The following is a 19,675-nucleotide window of genomic DNA, read 5'->3' on the forward strand; positions in this document are numbered from 1 at the left end:
GAGCCTTCCTCCTCCACGTCCCTACTAAGGGCAGAGCAGGGAGTGGGCAGCAGAGGGGCTTGTGAAGACCAAATAAGATAAAGCATGTGGAGTATGTGCTTGGGGTTCCAAGAGCTTGGTACTAATCACACCCAGTCACTTATTCAGTCTTCTTGCCTGAGTGCTCCCCTTTCTGAGCCCCAGTCCCACTACTAAAGCAAAACAAATACCAGTCAGAAAACCATTGGACTAGACTATTTCTGAAATCTCTTCCAGCTAGATAATAGAATACCTTAAATTGAAAATTTCTAAGAAATTGATTTTTTTTTTTTTTTTTAAAGAAAATTCCACCCTAGTCAGGTCCCTTACCAGTTAGTCAACAATTTGAGCAAATAATCTGCTCAGGGAACTCTACTGGTCAGTTTCTTTTTTCTTTTAATTTTTTTTTGAGAGCGTGAGCGGGGGAGGGGCAGAGAGAGAGGAAGACACAGAATCTGAAGTAGGCTCCAGAGCCTGATGCAGGGCTTGAACCCACACACCAGACCGTGAGATCATGACCGAGCTGAAGTCCCAGACTTAACTAACTGAGCCATCCAGGGGTCCCTCTACTGGTCAGCTTCTGATTTGAGAAGCTCAGTCCCCAGCTTCACACCTTATCCATCTACAACGGGCAGAGGACAGCCCCGAAGACCTGGCCAGGGGCTCCTACTGTAACCCTGGGCAAGATGAGGCCTTATTTTCCTTATCAAACTAAAGGGCATGCACCCCATGCTCTCCGAGACGGTTTTCAGTTTAAAATCCTATGCATCTAACTTCTTTGAGTCTCACTTCTAACAAGTCCCGGGCACAGAGAATCGGGCTGGCCTCGCGTGTGTACTGAGAGGCGCCTTGTTAGAGCAGATGGAGTGTGTCTATCATGGCGGCGGCGTAACCAGTCTGGTCACTTCAGATGTCTCTCCAATTAACACTCATGGCGGCGGCCAACTGCTCAGGCAACAGAACATGCTGGTGGAGAAGATGGCGGGAACTTCTGGGCCCGCTGCCACACCTATTATCCGAGCCTCGGAGTGGGAGGGGCCAGCCAGACTTCTCAGTGTGGGGGCGGTGGGGAGAGGGGTGGTGAACATGGGAGGTGAAATGTGTGCAGGGAGATTTCTTTAGCTGTGGAGTCCTAGAAAGTTAGAAATGGAAAATGCTCATCTAGTCAAGGCCCTTACTATATGCTTTGGTTTCACTTCCCTTTCTTCATTCCCATTGTGCAGGATGCAGGTTACACTACCATGACCTCTTGCTTCTTGGAGTGATCTCCCTGCCTTCCATTTCTCTCCCCTTCCAAACCATGCCCTGTAAGACAGCCAGAGTGAGATGTCTAAAATACAAATGTGATTATGTTATCATCCTGCATTTTGGTGTTTCCTTGTTGCCTTCAGGGAAAACAAAACAAAACAAAACCTAACCTAAACCCTGTAGCCTGAAGCACACAGGTTCCTGGAGATCTGATTTGCCTAATCTCTTACTTCCTTTTCCCTTCTCACCCCACATTGTCTCATCATAGAAGAATTGCTTGAAATTCTTGAACTTACCAAACTCCTCTCCATATTCTTCCCTCTGCCTCCCTTCCTTTCTCTGTCTTGTGCTTGGCCTTTAGTATTCAACTTAGCTGTCCCCTCTGCTGGGACACATTGTAGAGCTACTCTGTCTGTATCCCCATGATAGCCAGGTAACTGCTAGAAAAGCATTTCCCTGCTGATAGGTGATTGTCCTTCCGTGTCCCTCTCTTTCATTCTACTGTGAGCTGACAGAGGGATGAGGATGTGCCTAATCCATTTCTTTTACAAAAGCAAAATTGACTTTGACATCAGATACCCTCGTGATTTCCAGAGTTAATTGGTCTTGATGTGGCTTTTGTGCCATTCCTTGAGCTTTGAACTTGGTCAAGGAGAACTTCGTCAGAGAGTAAGCTCCTGGCGAATGTCAGTTGAGTGAATAAAGGATGCCCCCTCATTTCCCAGATGAGGAAACAGGCCTGGAAAGAGGAAGTGACCTACCAGCGCTCACATGGAGGGCAGGTCAGTTGGTGCCGGCTCTAGGGGATTCCTCTCTTGACTCCCAATCCATTGCTCATTCCACTACCCTATACTCTCAGACAGTTCAACTAATCCTCCTCTTGTGTGACAGAGAGGCAGAGTGCTCTTACTGGGGGTAGGGGTGGGGGTGTACACATAAAGGCAATCTTCAGTGTCGTCTGGATGTGCCACGTCTCCACACTCTTGTGGAATTACTAAACCTGTGGGCTGAATATTGAGAGACAACTGTGCAATAACACAGTCAGGTTGAGAAATAGTAGAGCAAAACCATTTCAAGTATGTCAGGAAGCCCAGAGGCTTGGCAAGACTGGGAAGTATTTAGAGTAAAAAGAAATCGTAATTATGATCCATACGTACTGATTTGGGTGTGGGTGTTATCTGTGGGTCTCACTGGCCTGACATCGGCCAAGAGTGGCCCAAAGCCTTCATCTCCCAAGCACGTCAAAATTCCCAGCCTGTGTTGTTCTTGGGAGGGAAGGTTTGGCTTTGAGCAGTTTTTCCTGAAAATTCAAAATAATTCCTCTGAGTGGGCCCAGCTTCCAGGGGCGGCCTAGCCTGGGAGTTTGGCATGCTTCCCTCAGCCTGTGTGTTAGTGTGCGGGTTTCTGGAGCCCAGAGGGGCATTTGAAGGTCACACAGCAGGGTATCCAAACCTCTGAGCCTGATTTACAGCTCAGGGCCTCAGGCCTCCTCCCTCCCAGCCCACATCACCCCCCAGTTTCCTCTTCTGCGAGCCAGCACTCTTCAGAGCTGGGAAATGAGATCTAACCACTGGCTTTTTCTGGGCTTATGTATGGATTCTTCCCTGCGAGGATGGCAGAAAGGAACAGAAATGGTTCCTGAAAATGTGGGCAGGAGAGCATCGTGGTGAGTCAGCGCCCAGCAGGACTGAGACGCTTGGAGACCATCTAGCCCAGCACTCTCGTCTGGTCTTCCTTGTCTTCCTTCTTTCCTTTTCTATTCTTTACCCCACCTTTTTTTTTTTTTTCCTCTTTATGTTTTTCTTGTTGTGGCTTCTACCTAAAAGCTTATATGGAAACTCAACACATTCAACTTAAAAACAGAGGCTTCTTAAAAAAAAAAAAAAAAAAAAAAAAATGGCCGTCATAGGCAGTTGTGGGCTGAGGGTTGTGGTCTCCCTTTCTGAGCCTTGCTCTTCTCTGACCCCTGATCTCCTTATGGGTCCCTTAGGCCCCTCTGGGATGCTGGGCGTCACAGGCCTCTACTGTGACCCCTACAGAGTCACTAAGGTCCAAGGAGGTGAGGGGATTTAGTAAAAGTCAAACAGGGATTTAGGGGTGGAATCGGGCTCTGTAGCCCCCTCCTGGCCCACTAGCTTTCCGTCCAGTAACTTGTACCAGATTTCATGTAGGCCCTGTAAAGGCTCAGCCTGGCCCTACATTCTGCAATGGGTAAATCTTGCTTTTATTAAGAAAAATGTTCGTTAGAACTTAAGGAGCCCTGGGTCAGTAGTGCTGGAACAGAAGTAACCTGTGAGTCCTGGCCCCGGTGCTGTGATCCTCTGCCTGTATTTGGAACATGGGTCCAATCCTACTTCTCCTCTCCCTGAACCCCTGCCTTTATAAACTCTCGGACTAGGATCCTATCTTCTTACTAATACCCTTGATTTTCTTCTCGTGTTCCCTACCCCAACAGGACCCAGCCTGCCCCCGAGCCTGGCCCAGGTGTGCACCTGCTTCTAGGCCCCCCAACCCCCATTGCTACCTGAATCTCTGTTCACTGCTGGTCCCCAACTATCTGTCATGCTCCACTTGCCACCCAGGACCCTCCTAGGCCCTTCCTTAGTTAGCAGCTGGCCTGGAAGCCTTCGCCCTTTGCCTAGATTTAAGTTCCCCTGACAAGTTGCTTGTGCCCATAAGCCTGGACTTTGTGTAACCCCTGGGGGGAGGGGATGTGGGAGTGGAACGGCTTGACTGTACTTGAAACCTCCAGGGTCTTGCAATCTGGCCAGGACAGTGCTAAACCACACTCTCACCTAGTCTTTCTACTGTGAGCTCCTGGGTTTGTGCCAGAGGAATCTGACAGGACCCTGCCCATCAGTGGCCTCTCCTGCTTGATGTAGGAAAGCTCAGAATGACAGACCCCTGAACTTATTTCCACAGACTGCAGGGAAAGAAGTGGCTCCTGCAGTTCTCCAAGCAAGATCATGCTCCAGGCACTACCAAATCCTTTCCTCCTCTCTGGGAGCTAGAATACACACAAGTTCTCTCTGAATTATTTCTAGTTCAAGTTAGTATCCAGTGCCCTCCAAAGACACCTTGGACTCTGAGGCCTGAAATTCAGTGACTGCCCCCTTTTCTGTCCCAATCCTGCAGATTCCACCTGATGAGATTTTTGGGGGTGAGAGTGGGCTTCTTGGGGTCCAAGGCCAACAGACAAGAAAGGATTCTTGAAGAAGTCTTTGGTGCAAAAAAAGTGATTTTATTGAAGCACGGGGACAGGACCCATGGGCAGGAAGATGAGACACTGGTTTTGTACTATGGAGTTGGGGGAGGTAAAGTGCATGGGAAGCTTCCAGTGGGATTTTCATATGCTAAAGACTCACAGGATACAGGAGGCCTAGCGAGTGTCAAGCTAAGGTTGTTTTCCCTCTAGCAAAGTATTAGCATTAAGACAGTAGGGAGTTACTGGAAAAACGTCTCACTCTGCCCACCTCAAGTATTTGCCAGTGGGCTGCAGGTTATAAGGAAATGGAGTTCTATCTGCCATTTCCTTCTGCCTTTGTTTCCCATATCACTATGGAGGGGTGATATTGGGGCTCCAGGAAACAGAGTCTATAGGTTTCTGGAGATTAGGCTATTGACAAGATTGCCTTTTCTTGTGATTTACTAAAATATTTGTAAATAGATGGATCGGGTCCTGCAGGACTATGATCTCTATCAGTTAGCCATTTGTTTTTCCCCTTTCCTTTGTTCTTGGGCAGCCAGGTGTGCTGCGGGGTGGGTTGGGTGGGGGGGGAGTGTTTATGGCCTGTCAGCTTGCTTTATGCTCCCTCATCACTGCCCATCTCCAACCTCAGATATCCCTCTCTTCCTTTCTTCCTTGCTCTCTCCCTCACTCCCTCTTTGCTTCTCTTTCTTTTTAAAGCGATCTCCATACCCACTGTGGGGCTCGAACTCATGACCCCGAGATCAAGAGTCTGGTGCTCTACCAACTGAGCCAGCCAGGCGCCCCCTCAGATATCCCTTTCGAGGCCTTCATAGAGAGGCCCAGCCAGGATCTCTGCCTTCCCTGTCAGAATGCAGGTATCAGAATCAGATCCTTACCAGCCCACTGCCACCAGCCAGGGAAGCCAACCCGCTTCCTCTCAGAGGCTGAGGACAGAAAGGGCCTATGTGGTAATTTCTGCCTGTCCTCCACAGCAGCCCTAAGCTGACCCTCTCATACCCTCAGCCCTCCTGGAGCCCCAACAATACATGGCCCCATGTGATGGGCCCAGGCCTGGGTGATTCCTGCTGCTGGGTACCAAAAACAGGATTGCCTTGGGCCCAAGGTTCCTACAGCCACAGAGCCTGATTCCCCCAAACCCAGACCAGGAAGCCTCAGGCTACAGTCAGGGAGGCAGTCTGTGAGTTGTGAGGTGCCCTGAGGTGCGCATACCTCCCTGTGGCTTGGGGTGGGAGCTGGAGGGACCAGGGGTTGACCTAAAGGATAGTTGTAAGAAGTGGAGACCACTTCTGGGAAAACCAGGAGCAGAGATGCCTCTTAGGCCCGTGGAAATACCCATACCCTCTACCAGCAGAAGTTCCTGTTCCATCTGGGGTCCCAGCCTTCGTGCCAGAGTTTTCTCTAGATCCAGAGATTCAGTGAAATTTCTAGTTTAAGGGTACTCTCAAGCCAGTGTCCCCTAATCTTGAACTGGAATCTGTATCATCAAGGTAGATAGAAAAAAACTCTGAGACAAAGTTTGCAGGGCCTCCCCAAATCCTTAGAGAATATAACAGTTGCCTTCTGTCCAGGATGATAGCCCTCTCAACTGAGTCTTGTCTTGACCAGAGACTAAGAGGCCCCTCTGGAACCTACTGTAGGTTTCCCCAGGTGCTACAGGGAACTCAGATTCTCTCAAATGAGGCCATAGCTAGCTAGGAAACTGTGCAGGCCATGCCCCCTCTGCCTGGGTGAGATTGACTTGAGCATGCCTCTTGGAGAGGGTCCCCTGCCATAGGGAGACCCCTGGAGATCTGTCATGGGTATAACAGTCTCCTGCAAGGACCTCTCAGAATGGAAAGCCGGGAACAGACATGAGAAGGCAAAACCTCTCAACATCTTCCTCCAAGGCTGGCAGTACTGTTGTTGCTGGAGTAGAGAAGCCCCTCCTGGAAGCTTCTAGAACTTTCCTGGAGTGGGGACTGTGGTGTATCCCCCCCACTTCTTACCCCGCCTAGTCTGGAGCACAGGTTCTGACACTGTTCAAGCTGGTTTCCTGGCCCCACATCCAGTCACCATGAAGGTCTGGAGACTCAGGCCTTGAATTCTATGCAGGTTTTTGCATAGCTTCCTGAACCTTTACCTCCGTTCTCATCTTGAAAATCAGGGGATAATAGCACCTACCTCCCAGGGTTGTTAGGATTCAAGTAAATGCAGGAAGATTTCCCAGAAATAGTAGGCCCTCGGTGTCTATTTTCTGAATCTGCCTCTGAAAGGTTAAACCTGGGGAGAAAGCACAGGTTTCAGAGAGCCAGCTGGACTGTCCCTCCAGGGGTTCTACAGGGAGGGCCTGGAGGGCAGCACATGGGCCCCTCTGGGTTTGCTTTTAAAGATTACATCTATGTGATGCATTCTGTTCTACAGAGCTGTGCTGGATTTTAACAACTGGGACAGGAGGCAGGAGGCCAGAATTTGTCCCTTAGGTCTGCCCCAAAGCTGCTGAGACAGCCACTCCGTGAGTCAAAGTTCCAGGCCAGGGGAAAAAACAATTTCTCCTTCTCTTTCCAGCCCAATGTCTGATAACAAAAATCTTTCAAAATACACAGAGCCTATGGCTCCCCAAACTTTTTAACACTCAGTATCTCCTCCAATTGTCACAACCACCCCATGAGGCTGGCAGGGCAGGATTTTGTCCTCCTGTCCTTGGGGAACAGCCTATGGTTCAGACATGTGACTCATTCAGCCACTTGGGCAGCACAGGCGAGCCCAGAGCACGCATTTCTTTCCTCCCACCCACTGATCTTCATCTCTCTGCCAAAAACATTTGTTTTGAGCTTTTGCTTCGGTAGTGTCATTTCCAGTATGATAGCCATCCGCAGGCACCCTCAGTGCCAGGCTAATTGGAAGTCCCATGGGCATGTCCTGGGCTCTATTAGATCAACCTGGAGAGACTGTCCCTTCACCCTCTGCACGAAGTGGGAGCGGATGGGGCTCCCGTGTGCTCTGGCTATGGGTTCCTGACCAAACTGGTGGGGAGAGGTTTAGCAAACCGTTCTGCAAGACATGGCGTGGAATGTGTGAAAGGGCAATGTGGTCCCCCGTTGGCTTTTATTTATTTCTTCCGTTTGGCCTCGTGTTTCCAAGCTACAGGAAGGCGAGTGGAAGAAAGGACGCTTGATAGAGGCTGGTGGTCCTTTGTATGACTCACAAACCGCAAGTCGTGAAAAATATAAACTGATTTGTAAAATATATGTAAGGTTCGGATTTGTATTACAGTAACACAGCCACATGGTTAAAACAGGTGGAGACGCAGGGCCTTTGTGCTGTGGGTGGTTTGCCGTTTTCAGGTGGGGAGGCTGCAGTGTTTGCAGGTAGGAACACTGAGCAAAGGCTTCATTTGGATTAGGCTGACTCCTCCCTGAAATCAAATACTCCAGAAGGCATATAATGAAGGCAGCAGTCTCCTGATTCATGCCCTTCCCACCATGAGTCATTTCACTCGGAGGCAATGACTTCTAACCATCCTTGCTCTAGTTTTTATTGTGATTACTTCCATGACTCTAAGTAATATGCTTATTAATATTATTATTTCTTGTTTTGTTTACTCTATTCAACGGTCAATATGTATTGAACACCTTCTGTTTGCCAAGCTCTGTTCTGGGCAACCAGGGAGCTCATACTGTGAATTAATGTTTTACTCCACTGAGTACAGTTAGGTCACCAATTTCATTTTGAAAGAAGTTGTTTGAAAGACTCAGGCAATGTATTGTGTAGGGTGGAAGTGATGAGGAGAAGGAGTGGTTTGGAGAGTTAGGGTATAGTTATTTCTTTTTTCTTTTTCTTTTTTTTATAAACGTTTATTTATTATTGAGAGACAGAGAGACACAGAGCATGAGCAGGGGAGGGGCTGAGAGATGGAGAGACACAGAATCTGAAGCAGGCTCCAGGTTCTGAGCTGTCAGCACAGAGCCCGACGTGGGGCTCGAACCCACAAACCGCGAGATCGTGACCTGACCCAAAGCCTGATGCTCAACCGACTTAACCACCCAGGTGCCCCAGGTATAGTTATGTCTTGAAGGCAGAAGAATTGGATTGAAGAAAAACAAAAACAACCTGAAATGTTACTAGAGAACATGGAAACACTCTGGAGTGAACGATTCCACAGCTGAGATACCTAACTTGTACTTCACCAACTGCGGCTGGAGTGATATAAACACAGACGAGACTTCTGCAAGGACCCCGAGGGCCTGGAGAGGAAACCGCTCATCTGAAAACCTTACCCCGAGCAGGCTCCTGAGACCCTGAGCGATGTGTCTTAGTCCATTCAGGCTGCTGTAACAAACAGGCCATAGACTGAGTGGTTGAAACAGCGTATGTTTATCTCTCACAGCTCTGGAGACTGGGAAGTCCAAGATCAAGGCATTGGTAGTTCCTTTGTCTGATGAGGACTTACTGCCTGGTTCACAGAGAACTGTGTCCTCACATGGCAGAAGAAATGAGGGAACTTTCTGTGGTCTTTTTCTTTCTTTCCTTTTCTTTTTTTTTAAATAAAGCCACTAATCCCATTCATGAGGGCTTCCTTCTCATGATCTAACCACCTCCCAAAGACTCACCTCGAAATACCATCACAGTGTGAATTGGGTTCCAACACATGAATTTGGGGAGGACACAGACATTCAGTCTACAGCACAAAGCCTAGGAGAAGAGCACCCAGGATATAGGCAGGGGTCCTGAGTGTGAGACCCAAATCCAGCACTAAATAATTTTTTGTCTCTTTGCCTGGCTGGTCCTCAGTTTTCTTTTCTGTAAATTGAGAGTGAGTCCAGCTTTTCTATGTTGGTATGAGAATGAAGTCATGTTGATGTACCAACTGTAAAGTGCTATAGCGTGAATTTTTCTTATCTGGGAATATGAAAAGGATACCTGAGTGAGAGTCTATAACTACAATTCCATGATGCATTATTAATTTTCCTTTCTAAAAATCAATGGCTCCTGCCACGAATTTATCACTATAATTATTTTTATTCATACCCTGGATGGTAAGAGGCATCACAATCATACTTGCTGGTAGAATGACACCTTTAGTTAAGTAAATCTCCAGATGCTTAAAGCTGAGTGTTCCCTCTGTCTCTGAGATTGATGGCTTGTGCTATCTTAACAGCCACCGGAGGAAAAGTTCATTGGTGGGTTTAGTTTTTGGGGGTGGGCTGTCAACTCAAAGCAAAGTCATGAAATGATTTCACTCTACTGGGTTAGAAGCTCATTTCAAGTAAGCCAAAATTCACTGAAAGCTTCCTCTCCTCAGGAATTGTGTTTATGGACTGTGGGAGTATTCCTAGATGAGTATCACCTTCACCCTTCCTTTCACCCTTCCTCTCTTGGTGAAAGGAACACACACACACACACACACACACACAAGATGATCAGTGATCAATTCTAAAATAGCAATATAATTCTATACAGTGGGAAACTCAAGCAAAAAAAAAGATCTGTTCTGGATGGAGGGTATCTGGGACATATATGTGGGGAAGGTGCAGTTTTAACAGTTTTGAAAACTTACTAGTGAAAGGGGAAGGTACCAGCAGTGCAAGGGCCCAGAGGAGGGAGTGATTGGGGAAGAGCAGGGTCTGAAGCATGATGGAAGAAGTGGTCTGGAGCCAGATGAAGGTGGAGACCCTTGATGCCTAGCCAAGGTTTGGTTTCATTCTGCAGACATCAGTGCCTCGGCATGTGTCAGAGTAGATCAGACCAGAGTGGCTTTCGAGAGAATGAACCAGCCATAGGCAAATGTGCACACGGTGTTTTCCTTCCCTGACCCACAGTGGGGTCCTTCTGGGGGAAACAAGGTTGAGCAAAGGCTTCTGGAATGGATCTGACTGGCCCCTCCCAGGAACTACTGCTGACCTTCTTCTGTAAATACCCAGTTACCTGTTCACTTCCCCAGTTACCCAATCAGGGAAATCAAATCAACCGCTGTTCATTCTAACCTTAATAAACATACTTCAGTTTACATATATGATGCTCTTAAACGATAAATAACTGCATGTGAACTTTGCAAAGGTAGGTTAGGTGGAGAAAAAAAAAACATTCAATTAGCAAGCTTGTCAGAAGCTAAATCCCTACAAGCAACAGGAAAGCACATTTGCGATATTAAAAAACAACAACAACAACAACAACAACAACAACAATTAGGGACGCCTGGATGGCTTGATTGGTTAAGCGTCCGACTTTGGCTCAGGTCATGATCTCACCGTCCGTGAGTTCAAGCCCCGCATCGGGCTCTGTGCTGACAGCTCAGAGCCTGGAGCCTGTTTTACATTCTGTGTCTCCCTCTCTCTCTGCCCCTCCCCTGTTCATGCTCTGTCTCTCTCTGTCTCAAAAATAAATAAACGTTAAAAAATTAAAAAAAAACAATTAGAATATATATTTTCTAGAAAGTGATTCCATATTAATAAGAGGATAAAAGCCTATGTATCAAATCTCAGAACAAAGCTGAAGGGACCCCTGTGGGTTAATATCCGCAATCACGAGAAGCACTATCGTGAGGTGGGTGAGTGCAACGTGTTGAGTAGCAGGCGGCCTGCATCATATCCTGGTTCTACTCCTGTGCGCAACGTGACATTGGGTAGGTACTTAATCATGCTGAGTTTGAGCTCACCCGCCTATGACATGAAGATAAAAACAGTTGTGAAGGCTAACTGAGCCAATACAATTAAAGTTCCAAGAATAGTGCCTTCTATACCATAAATGCTATTTAAACATTACCTGCTATTACTATTCTTCTTTTTATTACTTCTTTTCTCTGTCCCTGTCGGGAAAGAAGGAAATCCGTATGTGTAGAGACTTACTATGTCACAGATGCTTTCATAGTTATTACTTCGTTTAATTTAATATTGAAAGCTCTTTTTGTAGGTTGATGGTATTAAGCCACATTATACCAATGAGAAGTTAGGTGACCTTGTTGGCATCACCCAGCCAGGGAGTGGCCCACTGAGGCCGAAACCCAGGATGATCTGGCCTCAGGTTCCCATCCATCAAATAAACTCTCTTATTTTGAGAACATTCTAGGCAAGTCTGGTTGGTCCAATTTTCTCAGATCAGCATGGCTATGATTTGTTAAAGAGTACGAATGGCAGGACTAAGTCTACTTTCCTCTCCTATTTTATGTACTCTAACATAAACAGTGCAAATAGCTGTTGCAGACCAGAGGTGCTGATCTGCCTTGTGCTCCATAGTCCCACTGTTGGCACCAACAGGGAGCAGGCAGCCCAAGGCGGCTAGTGACTGCCTCTTAACATACTTCATGACCCTCAGGGAAAATGGAGAGCAATTGAGGTAGTAGAAGAAAATCTACCTGGTGGGTTTAACCAGTGTATGATTATAATCTCTGATGCGTGGAGAGTTTAAGAGTGCAGAGCCTTTTCCCATATGCACATGTGACTACTCTTCATAACAACCTGAGAATGCTCAAGCAAGGATCGTCCCCTCGTCTGGACACCTGATGAAACTGAGGCCCAGGGAAACCAAGAGACTGGAAGGCAAAGGGTGCTCTTTTTTTTTTTCTTTCACCTTTTCTCATCCAAGTTTGCTGCCTCTCGTGGTAAGGAAAAAAAATGTCTCTACCAATGACAAGATATGTAATTTTGAAATTGAGACAAAATGGCAGGCATTGTTTAGAGAGGTGGAGGGGCATGCTGTGGTTCTGTTCCAGAACCCTTCACCTTGCACTAATATTCTTGCTCCTGCAGAAAGGCTCAAGATAAACACTTTGGGGCATTGAAAAGAACAAATGCCTGGTGTAGATCGTCAGCTACTAGGTAGGATCCCCCCTTCACCTCCAAAGATATCTCCAGGGGGTCAGAGTATGGGCCAGGGTTCAAAATCACTCACATCTGACAGCAGAACCCCCATCTCCCCTGTGCTTCTTTGACTCAAGTGGAAAGTAGTTCTAGAAACTTCTGACCCTGTGTCCTTGTCGGTAGTAATTTTAAAAGCTTCATTCTTGGCGGATCTGTGAGGGGCTACTTCTGCCACAGCAGGGTTTCCTGAAGGAAGCAGCTGGTAGAGTTCTCATCCTGCCTTTGTCTTTGTCCTTCAAGGAAAAACTCTTTGAGAGCTGAGCATGTCTGCATCAGTCTGGCACCCCTGTCCAACCCCGACCCTGGATGACCGGTGAGAAACAATGTTCTCTCTGTCACCTGTCATGACCAACTAACCATGTGGTACCCTTCACCTTGAGAAATTCCTTCACACGAGTCTGGCACTTGGCTGTTTTTCCCCATTATTTAAGTTTGGAAACACTTAAGGGTGTGATCTTGCTGTCAGTCAAAGCTAAGGTTTCTACCATCAGCCGAATTTTTTTCTAGCTCTGTGTGTTTTTTCTCTCCAAGTCCATCATATCCTTGATGAACACACAAGGTTCAATGTGGCCTGGGTGTATTCAGATCTGGCTACTTGGAGTGTTAACGTGGGAAAGTGTTAGTGCAGGGTAAGCTCAGGGCACAGTCACTGGTTGGAAGGGCACAGCAGGAGAGAGTGTCAAGAAGATCCTCAAGGTAGAAAGGCAATTTCCAGGATCCAAGAGCCACGAATGGTTACACACGTGCCACAATTAAATGACTAGCAGGGTGTGCCTCTGCCGTCTAGTAACCAGCAAAGAAGGCAGAAACAGGGTGCTAGCATTGTGGGGGATTCTGGAACCCCTCTTCTGGGGTCATTGTCTGAGGCTCGCACTGAGACTTTGTGCAGGAAAATGGAGGCGATATGTCCCGGGGAGTTCTCATCTAAGGCTTACCAACTGCAGTACACACTCTGGGCAGGTGTTGCCCTAATTCACGTCATAGTCCTGAACTCCTTCCTTCTGCCTGGTAGTTGCCGTTGATGGCTCTTCAACACCTCCAACACCAGAGTTCCACATGAGATTCTCTTACTTCACTCATTCCCGTGCTCCTCCGTGTTTTGCTGTGTATGCAATCTCTGCTCACAGATCCCTTCCCTTCCCCACTTTCCCAGGTGGGAACTTGTGGGCTATTGATGAATTCTTCTTCTCTTTCTCTGCACATATAATTCCATTCACTCCTCCTGCCACCATGTCTTTGATCTTTTCATTCCTCCTAGGGCTGCCCCAGTCAGACCTCCTTCATTTTTCTCATGGAGCATTTTAGGAACCTCAGAGCTATCTCCTTCTCTCCAGTTCCTCCTTCTACCAGTCAGTCCTTCATAGAACTTCTTGAGCCACTTTGGCAAGTTCCAGCCCTGGTCATTTTATTTCTTTTACTCAAAAACCACTGATTGTTCCCACTGCTATTCCTTAGCCCATGATTTGTGGTAAACACTGGTCTGCTCCTCGTGACCAGGTCAGTGTCTCCTGTCTGTACCTTTCCTCTTCTTGCTTCTGGTTATGCTATTCCATCCCCCCTTTTCAAGATCCTGGTCAAATTCTACTTCCTTTGTTGAGAGTTATTCGTGTATCCCATGAACAACTTAAAAAATGTCCTCTGCAGCCCTGCGCATTAGGCATCATGCTAGGTGTTGGTGAGATACCCATGAACAACACACACATTGTTGCTTTCAGTCGTGCAGGAGTAGACTTTACACAAATAAACACATATGTAAATATTAATAATGAGTTCTTCTATGTGTTTGGAAGAAAAAGAACATGGTGCCCTGAGGCAAAACGATGCAGAAGGGAGGGAGTATTTATTTGCATCCGTGGAGTCAGGGAAAGCTTCTCTGGAAGTGATGTTATGAAGATAAACAGGATTTAGGCAGAGAGTAGCAATGGAAAAATGGGTGTGTGAGGGCCCTGCAGGAGGAATGAAAGAGCTTTGCCAATCTCTACGATCAGAATGGACTGCTCTATCTCTTCTGTGCTCACAGAGCCCTTGGCACCTCAGTGACCACATGCATTGACACCTGCTCTGGATTAGACAGAATTACACAGTTTTATGTCCTCCACCAGACTGAGGATTCTGCTTGGGTAAGGACTAATGAAATGTGTTGCTCATTTCATTCAACAATTCATTGATCCAAAAAGTATCTCTGTACACCTAGTATGTAGGTATCAGAGGCAGAGGTCAGTACCAGATACTCAGTGGTAAGCAAGGTATCTCGTGCCTCCTACAGAGATCCAGTCTATGCATCTCCAAGATTTGTCATTGTACTAATCACACAGTAGGGAATCAGGGAAAATGTGGAATTGAGTACCCAGGAATATGTACTTGTGTGACAACAAGATGAGCTTGACTTCCCGTTGAAACACTTTCTACAAATGCCCCAGTCTCTACTTCTCTAGGTCATTGTGGAGACCAAGGCATCTCTAACTAAACATATTGCAGAGATGAGAGGACACACCCCATTCTCCATGCCAGTCCTCTGGACGCTTGGGCACAAACCATCCTCCTTTGAGAGCAGACTCTGCCAGTTTTGAGTCGTTTGACCGTGTTCTTGTCTGAGCTAATTTTGTAAGTCAAATTGCTTAAGAGTGAATATGAAATCTTTGACTGAAGCCCAAATATATAAATACCCATCACATTTCCTTCCTCCCCAATTTTGCAATCATCCAAAAAAGCTGTTCATGTTGTCCAGCGTAATTAGTTATTTATACATCCTCATGTGGTCCATTGTTCAGAATTAAATTGTCTGGTATACAGAATTTCTCTTGCAAGGCTTGTTTTGCCATTTTACTGCTTTTTGGAAGCTGTTTGTAAATATGTCCTTGTGGAACCCTTTGGGATACTTCTGAGCAGATCCAGAATTGGTGGCGGGGGGTGGGAAGCAGGGGTGGAATAAGCTGGTGCACGTAAGCAAATATGCCCTTCCTGAGGTCTCACACTGTCCCCTGACTTCAAACATGAAAATTACCAAGAATTATTCATCCTTTCCTTGAAGACCCAAGAGAATTAGAATGAACACAAAAATAGCCACAGAGAGGTAGATGTGGAAATCATCTTGGAGATCTAGTCACTAGCCTCTAGTGACTCCATTTTGCCCAAGAGGAAGCTAGTTCCCAGAAAGAAGAAGTGAAAGAGACAGGCCCATAGACTCTTGTGGGTTAGTGTCAGAGCCATGCCCAAACCCTCATCAGCTGACTCCCATGCTCTTTCTACTAAACCATTAAGTATGCCGGTGCACAGTGCTTTGTTTCTGGGCATTTCTGGGCTTGTTACGCTTTGCACCTGAACTAGATGGCTCCAGACTGCTTACTTTGGGCCCTTGAGTCTATATTTTATAGCTGTTTTGTCTCCACCCAAATGGTTTGGCAGCCAGCTATTACTGATGAGTGTTGCCCATCGTGAAACAATTCTGCTTTCTCTCCTGTCATGTTATGGTCAGAGACTCCAGATGGTCTAACAGTTTTATGTAAAATGAGGCCTTTTTCTGAGTGAGGGTCTGAAGGTCTCTGCTCCATGAGAGACATCCATAAGGTTTATGACCTGGGATATGGTCTATCTTGGTGAATGTTCTATGCGCCCTTGAAAAGAATGTGTATTCTGTTCTTGTTGGGCAGATTATTCTATAAATGTCAGTTCGATCCAGGGGTTGATGGGTGTTGCTCTGTTCTTTATCCTTGCTGGGTTTCCATCCATAAATCTTATGTGTGAAATTTATAACATTAGCTTTGATTGTTCAGAAGTCATTTAGATTTTCTTTCCATATGAGAGTATAAGATCCAAATTCTTATCTTGAAATGGGACCTTCTGTCCAGCCAGTTTAGGAGTTCATAGTTGAGCATTTATGGAATGGCTGGCCAGATGGTAGATGTGAAGAATCTTGAAATCTTCCTCCTAACATGCATATATGGACTGTCAGTATGTAAATCTACCACAATGGTCTTACATGAGTTCTTATTGGGGTGAGACTTGTTATACCTGAGAAATATCACATCAGAACTTTGAAATAGCTGACATCATATCTTTAAAAACTCATTATCTTCCTATGTTATTACTCATAAAATTCCCAGATTTTCTACAATCACAATTAATTAACTTTAAATATTGATTCATTTTTATATAATTCATTTTTAAATATATATTTGTTTTATTTTAAATTATTAAATATGTAATCATACAGAAAAGATATAACAGATGTCATGTACTCGCCATCAGAAAACAGATGCTAACATTTTGCCATATTTCTTTTTCCTCCAAAGAAATTAAATGTAACGCACATAGTTGAAGCTCCCACCTTCCACTTCCCTCTTCCTCCTGCCTTCCCTCCCCTTTATTGTCTACAGAGGAAAATACTATTTTGACTTCGGTGAATATAATTCCCATGAATGTTTTGGTGCTTTCACTCTAAGCAAATGTATCTACAATTTATGGCCAGGAGAATTGCAGGGTTATTTCTTTTTAAGTCACAGGAGAAAAAAAGAGTCGTCTGTCATATTCAGAAGAGCTAGGTAGATTTTAATCTCTATTCTTTTCAACTGGATTTTGCTTTAATCCTGGTTTTTATTTTCTTTTTTCTGGTGATCTTCTTACTCAGCTTTATTTCCTCCTAGCTAAAGTCTTGCTTGGCTTTTGCCAGAAAGGGTAGCTTGGACTCCTGTGATTTGGCCTTTCCAAAGCTGTGGTCTCTCTGCCTCAGGCATTGCCCACTCTAAATCCCTGTACTCCGGCTCGTAGTTTGGCAAATCTGTCAGGCTCCTGTACCCGGATAGCTTGTTGCCTTATGCTCCCCTAGCCTATGAGTGGATGTAGCTATTGTCACCAGACCTGAGCTGTCTGCTCAACATTCCAGCATCAACAGGCAAGTTTAGTTCTTATCCTGCCTTACCTGCTCTGCTTAGATTTCCCATGTTTGGAACACAACGCTTTGGAAGGACACATCAGGGGAAAGATAAGCCTGGGAAGGTAGAGGCTGTTGTGTATGGGGATGATGATTGATAATAAATAGCTACCGTTCTTGAGTATATAACTGAAATTGTAAGACCTGCGGTATAGCAAGTCTTCAGAACGTAGTGTTCAAAATAATAAGAGCTGCTGTTTATAGGGCACCTGCTGTATGTCAAGTGCTGAGCTAGGTATGTTTTATCTCATTTATTCTTAAATTTTATAGATGAGAAAGCTGAGATATACAGAAACAGTATGCTAAAGTGGAAAATTATGGGATTTAGAATATGACAGACTTGGGTTCAAACTCTGGGTCTACAACTGTCTTGGACCAGTTTCTTACCTTTTCTGAGCTTAGCATAAAATAGGTGCTTGCAATGATGGCTAATGTTACTACTGTACAAGGTGTGGCTTCTTGCCTAAGGTTATACAGTTAGTATATAGTAGAAGGGGGATTCAAACCCAGGTCTGCTTCTCTCAAAGATACCCTCTTTTCAGGGAGACAGAAATGTTAGGTGTTCCAATAAGAACATTACTCCATTAAAGGAGGTGTCATGGGGCTTGGAAAGGGCACTAAACTTGAAATTAGAAGTCTTGGGTCCTGTACTCCATTACAAATGGGATGGGAGACCTTGGAAAACTCATTTCCTGTCTCTTTTCCCTTGGTTTTCTAATTTATAACACAAGCGGGGGAGGGGGGGATTAAATTCCCTCTAGGTTCTGTTTGTTCTATCTCCAACATTCTGTGCCTGTGATCAAGAAGCACAGGACCAAATGGTCTACTCAACAGAGATGAAGAAAGGCAATGACACTGATATTTTCAAGATGGGTAGGATAGGAGGGTAGGCAAAGCTTCTATCAACTATCTACTCACTCCAAATCCTTAACAACTGAAACCAGTTGGATTTCTTTTCTGCTCCCCCACTTGATCTGGGAAGAGACCTGGATCATGGAGGGTTTTAGAAGACAATACCAGTTCCCCACACTCAAGCTTTCTTGGGTAACTCATTTTCTTCTCTCTTCCTTCTTTTTCTTTTCTTTTTTCCTTTTTTTTAGGTGGAGAGAACTACAAATAGAAGATGGCTAATTAAGGTGACTAAATAAGAGATGGAGGGCTACATGTGGAGTTTTCTTTCTACCCCAGGTTTCTTTTTTTACCTTTCTTCCCAGTCCTTTCTGGTTTTATTTTCTAAAAATAGATATACCCGAGGAATCATGAAACAAGTTCTGCACCCCTGTGTAGTAAATTGGAAACTCTTGTCACCCTGGGGCAATCTGTTGGCTGAAGTTAAAGGTAGGAAAAACTTCCTTAGAGACCCCTTTGGCCACTTCTAGGCCACTCTGTTGGTCCATTTGGCTTTAGGTTCAAGGAGGCATTCATTTGCTCAGTGAGTCTTTATTGAGCTCTTACTGTGTGCAGTCACCCCGGCAGGCTCTAGGGGCAAGTCAGGAAGGAAAGACTCCTATTCCCATTTCTCTTAGAGCTTATGTGTCAATGTAAAGAACAGAACACAACGGTAAATATGCAATGATGAAATCTGAGAGGTGCTGTTAAGGAGCTGTGAAAACCCCCGGTTTCTGCCTCTGCAGTTCTGGTCCTGCAGAAACACTCCTCCCCTGTGTCTCTACTCTACTACATAAGATTTTGCAGTCTGACCATGAATCCATCATCCCCAAACTTTCCCCAGCACATCTGCCCTCTATGTCATCAGTGAGAAGCAGAGGCTTCCCTGGGGCTCCCTGGGACCCCCCTGCCTGGCCTCCTAGCTTACCTCCTGGGAGTGCTGGCATGGGTGCCGTTCTCCAACACTCCCTTTCCGGGATCTTGCTGATCCTTTTACCAGGAAGGTCTCACCTCTTATCTAAATCCTACTCATTCTCCCAGGCTCTGTTCATGCTCCTTTATCCTTGCTGTACTTTTTCTTGAGCTCCTCTCCCCACCTCGGGGTTTCTGCCTCTCCTTTTCTGATGCCTCCTGGCATGAGGTTTATTAGCCAAGCAGAGCACCCATCATCCTCTGTCTGGTGTTCTATTCTTATTTGTATATCCAGCCCGGGTTTTACCTACCTATCCACACCTTGAAGGCATGGATATTATTATCTCTGTATCTCAAACAAGACCAGGCACAGTTAATGCACAATGATATTTGTTGAACCAATGCCCCAATATTACAGTGAATAATAAAACATGCCCTATATAGTCTTATAAAGAGTGTTCATATATTGTCTATGGTAATCCTCAGAACAACCCTGTGTAGAAGAAACTATCATAATCCTATTCTACAGATGACGAAATCAATTACGTACTGAGCGCTGGCCCTCTGCAATGCATTATGGTAAGAACTTTGCACACATTATACCATTCCATTCTCATTTAATTCCAGTAAAAA

Source organism: Herpailurus yagouaroundi, unplaced genomic scaffold, assembly GCF_014898765.1.
Source record: "Herpailurus yagouaroundi ecotype Mexico unplaced genomic scaffold, PumYag 159, whole genome shotgun sequence".
In the NCBI taxonomy this organism is placed as follows: domain Eukaryota; kingdom Metazoa; phylum Chordata; class Mammalia; order Carnivora; family Felidae; genus Herpailurus; species Herpailurus yagouaroundi.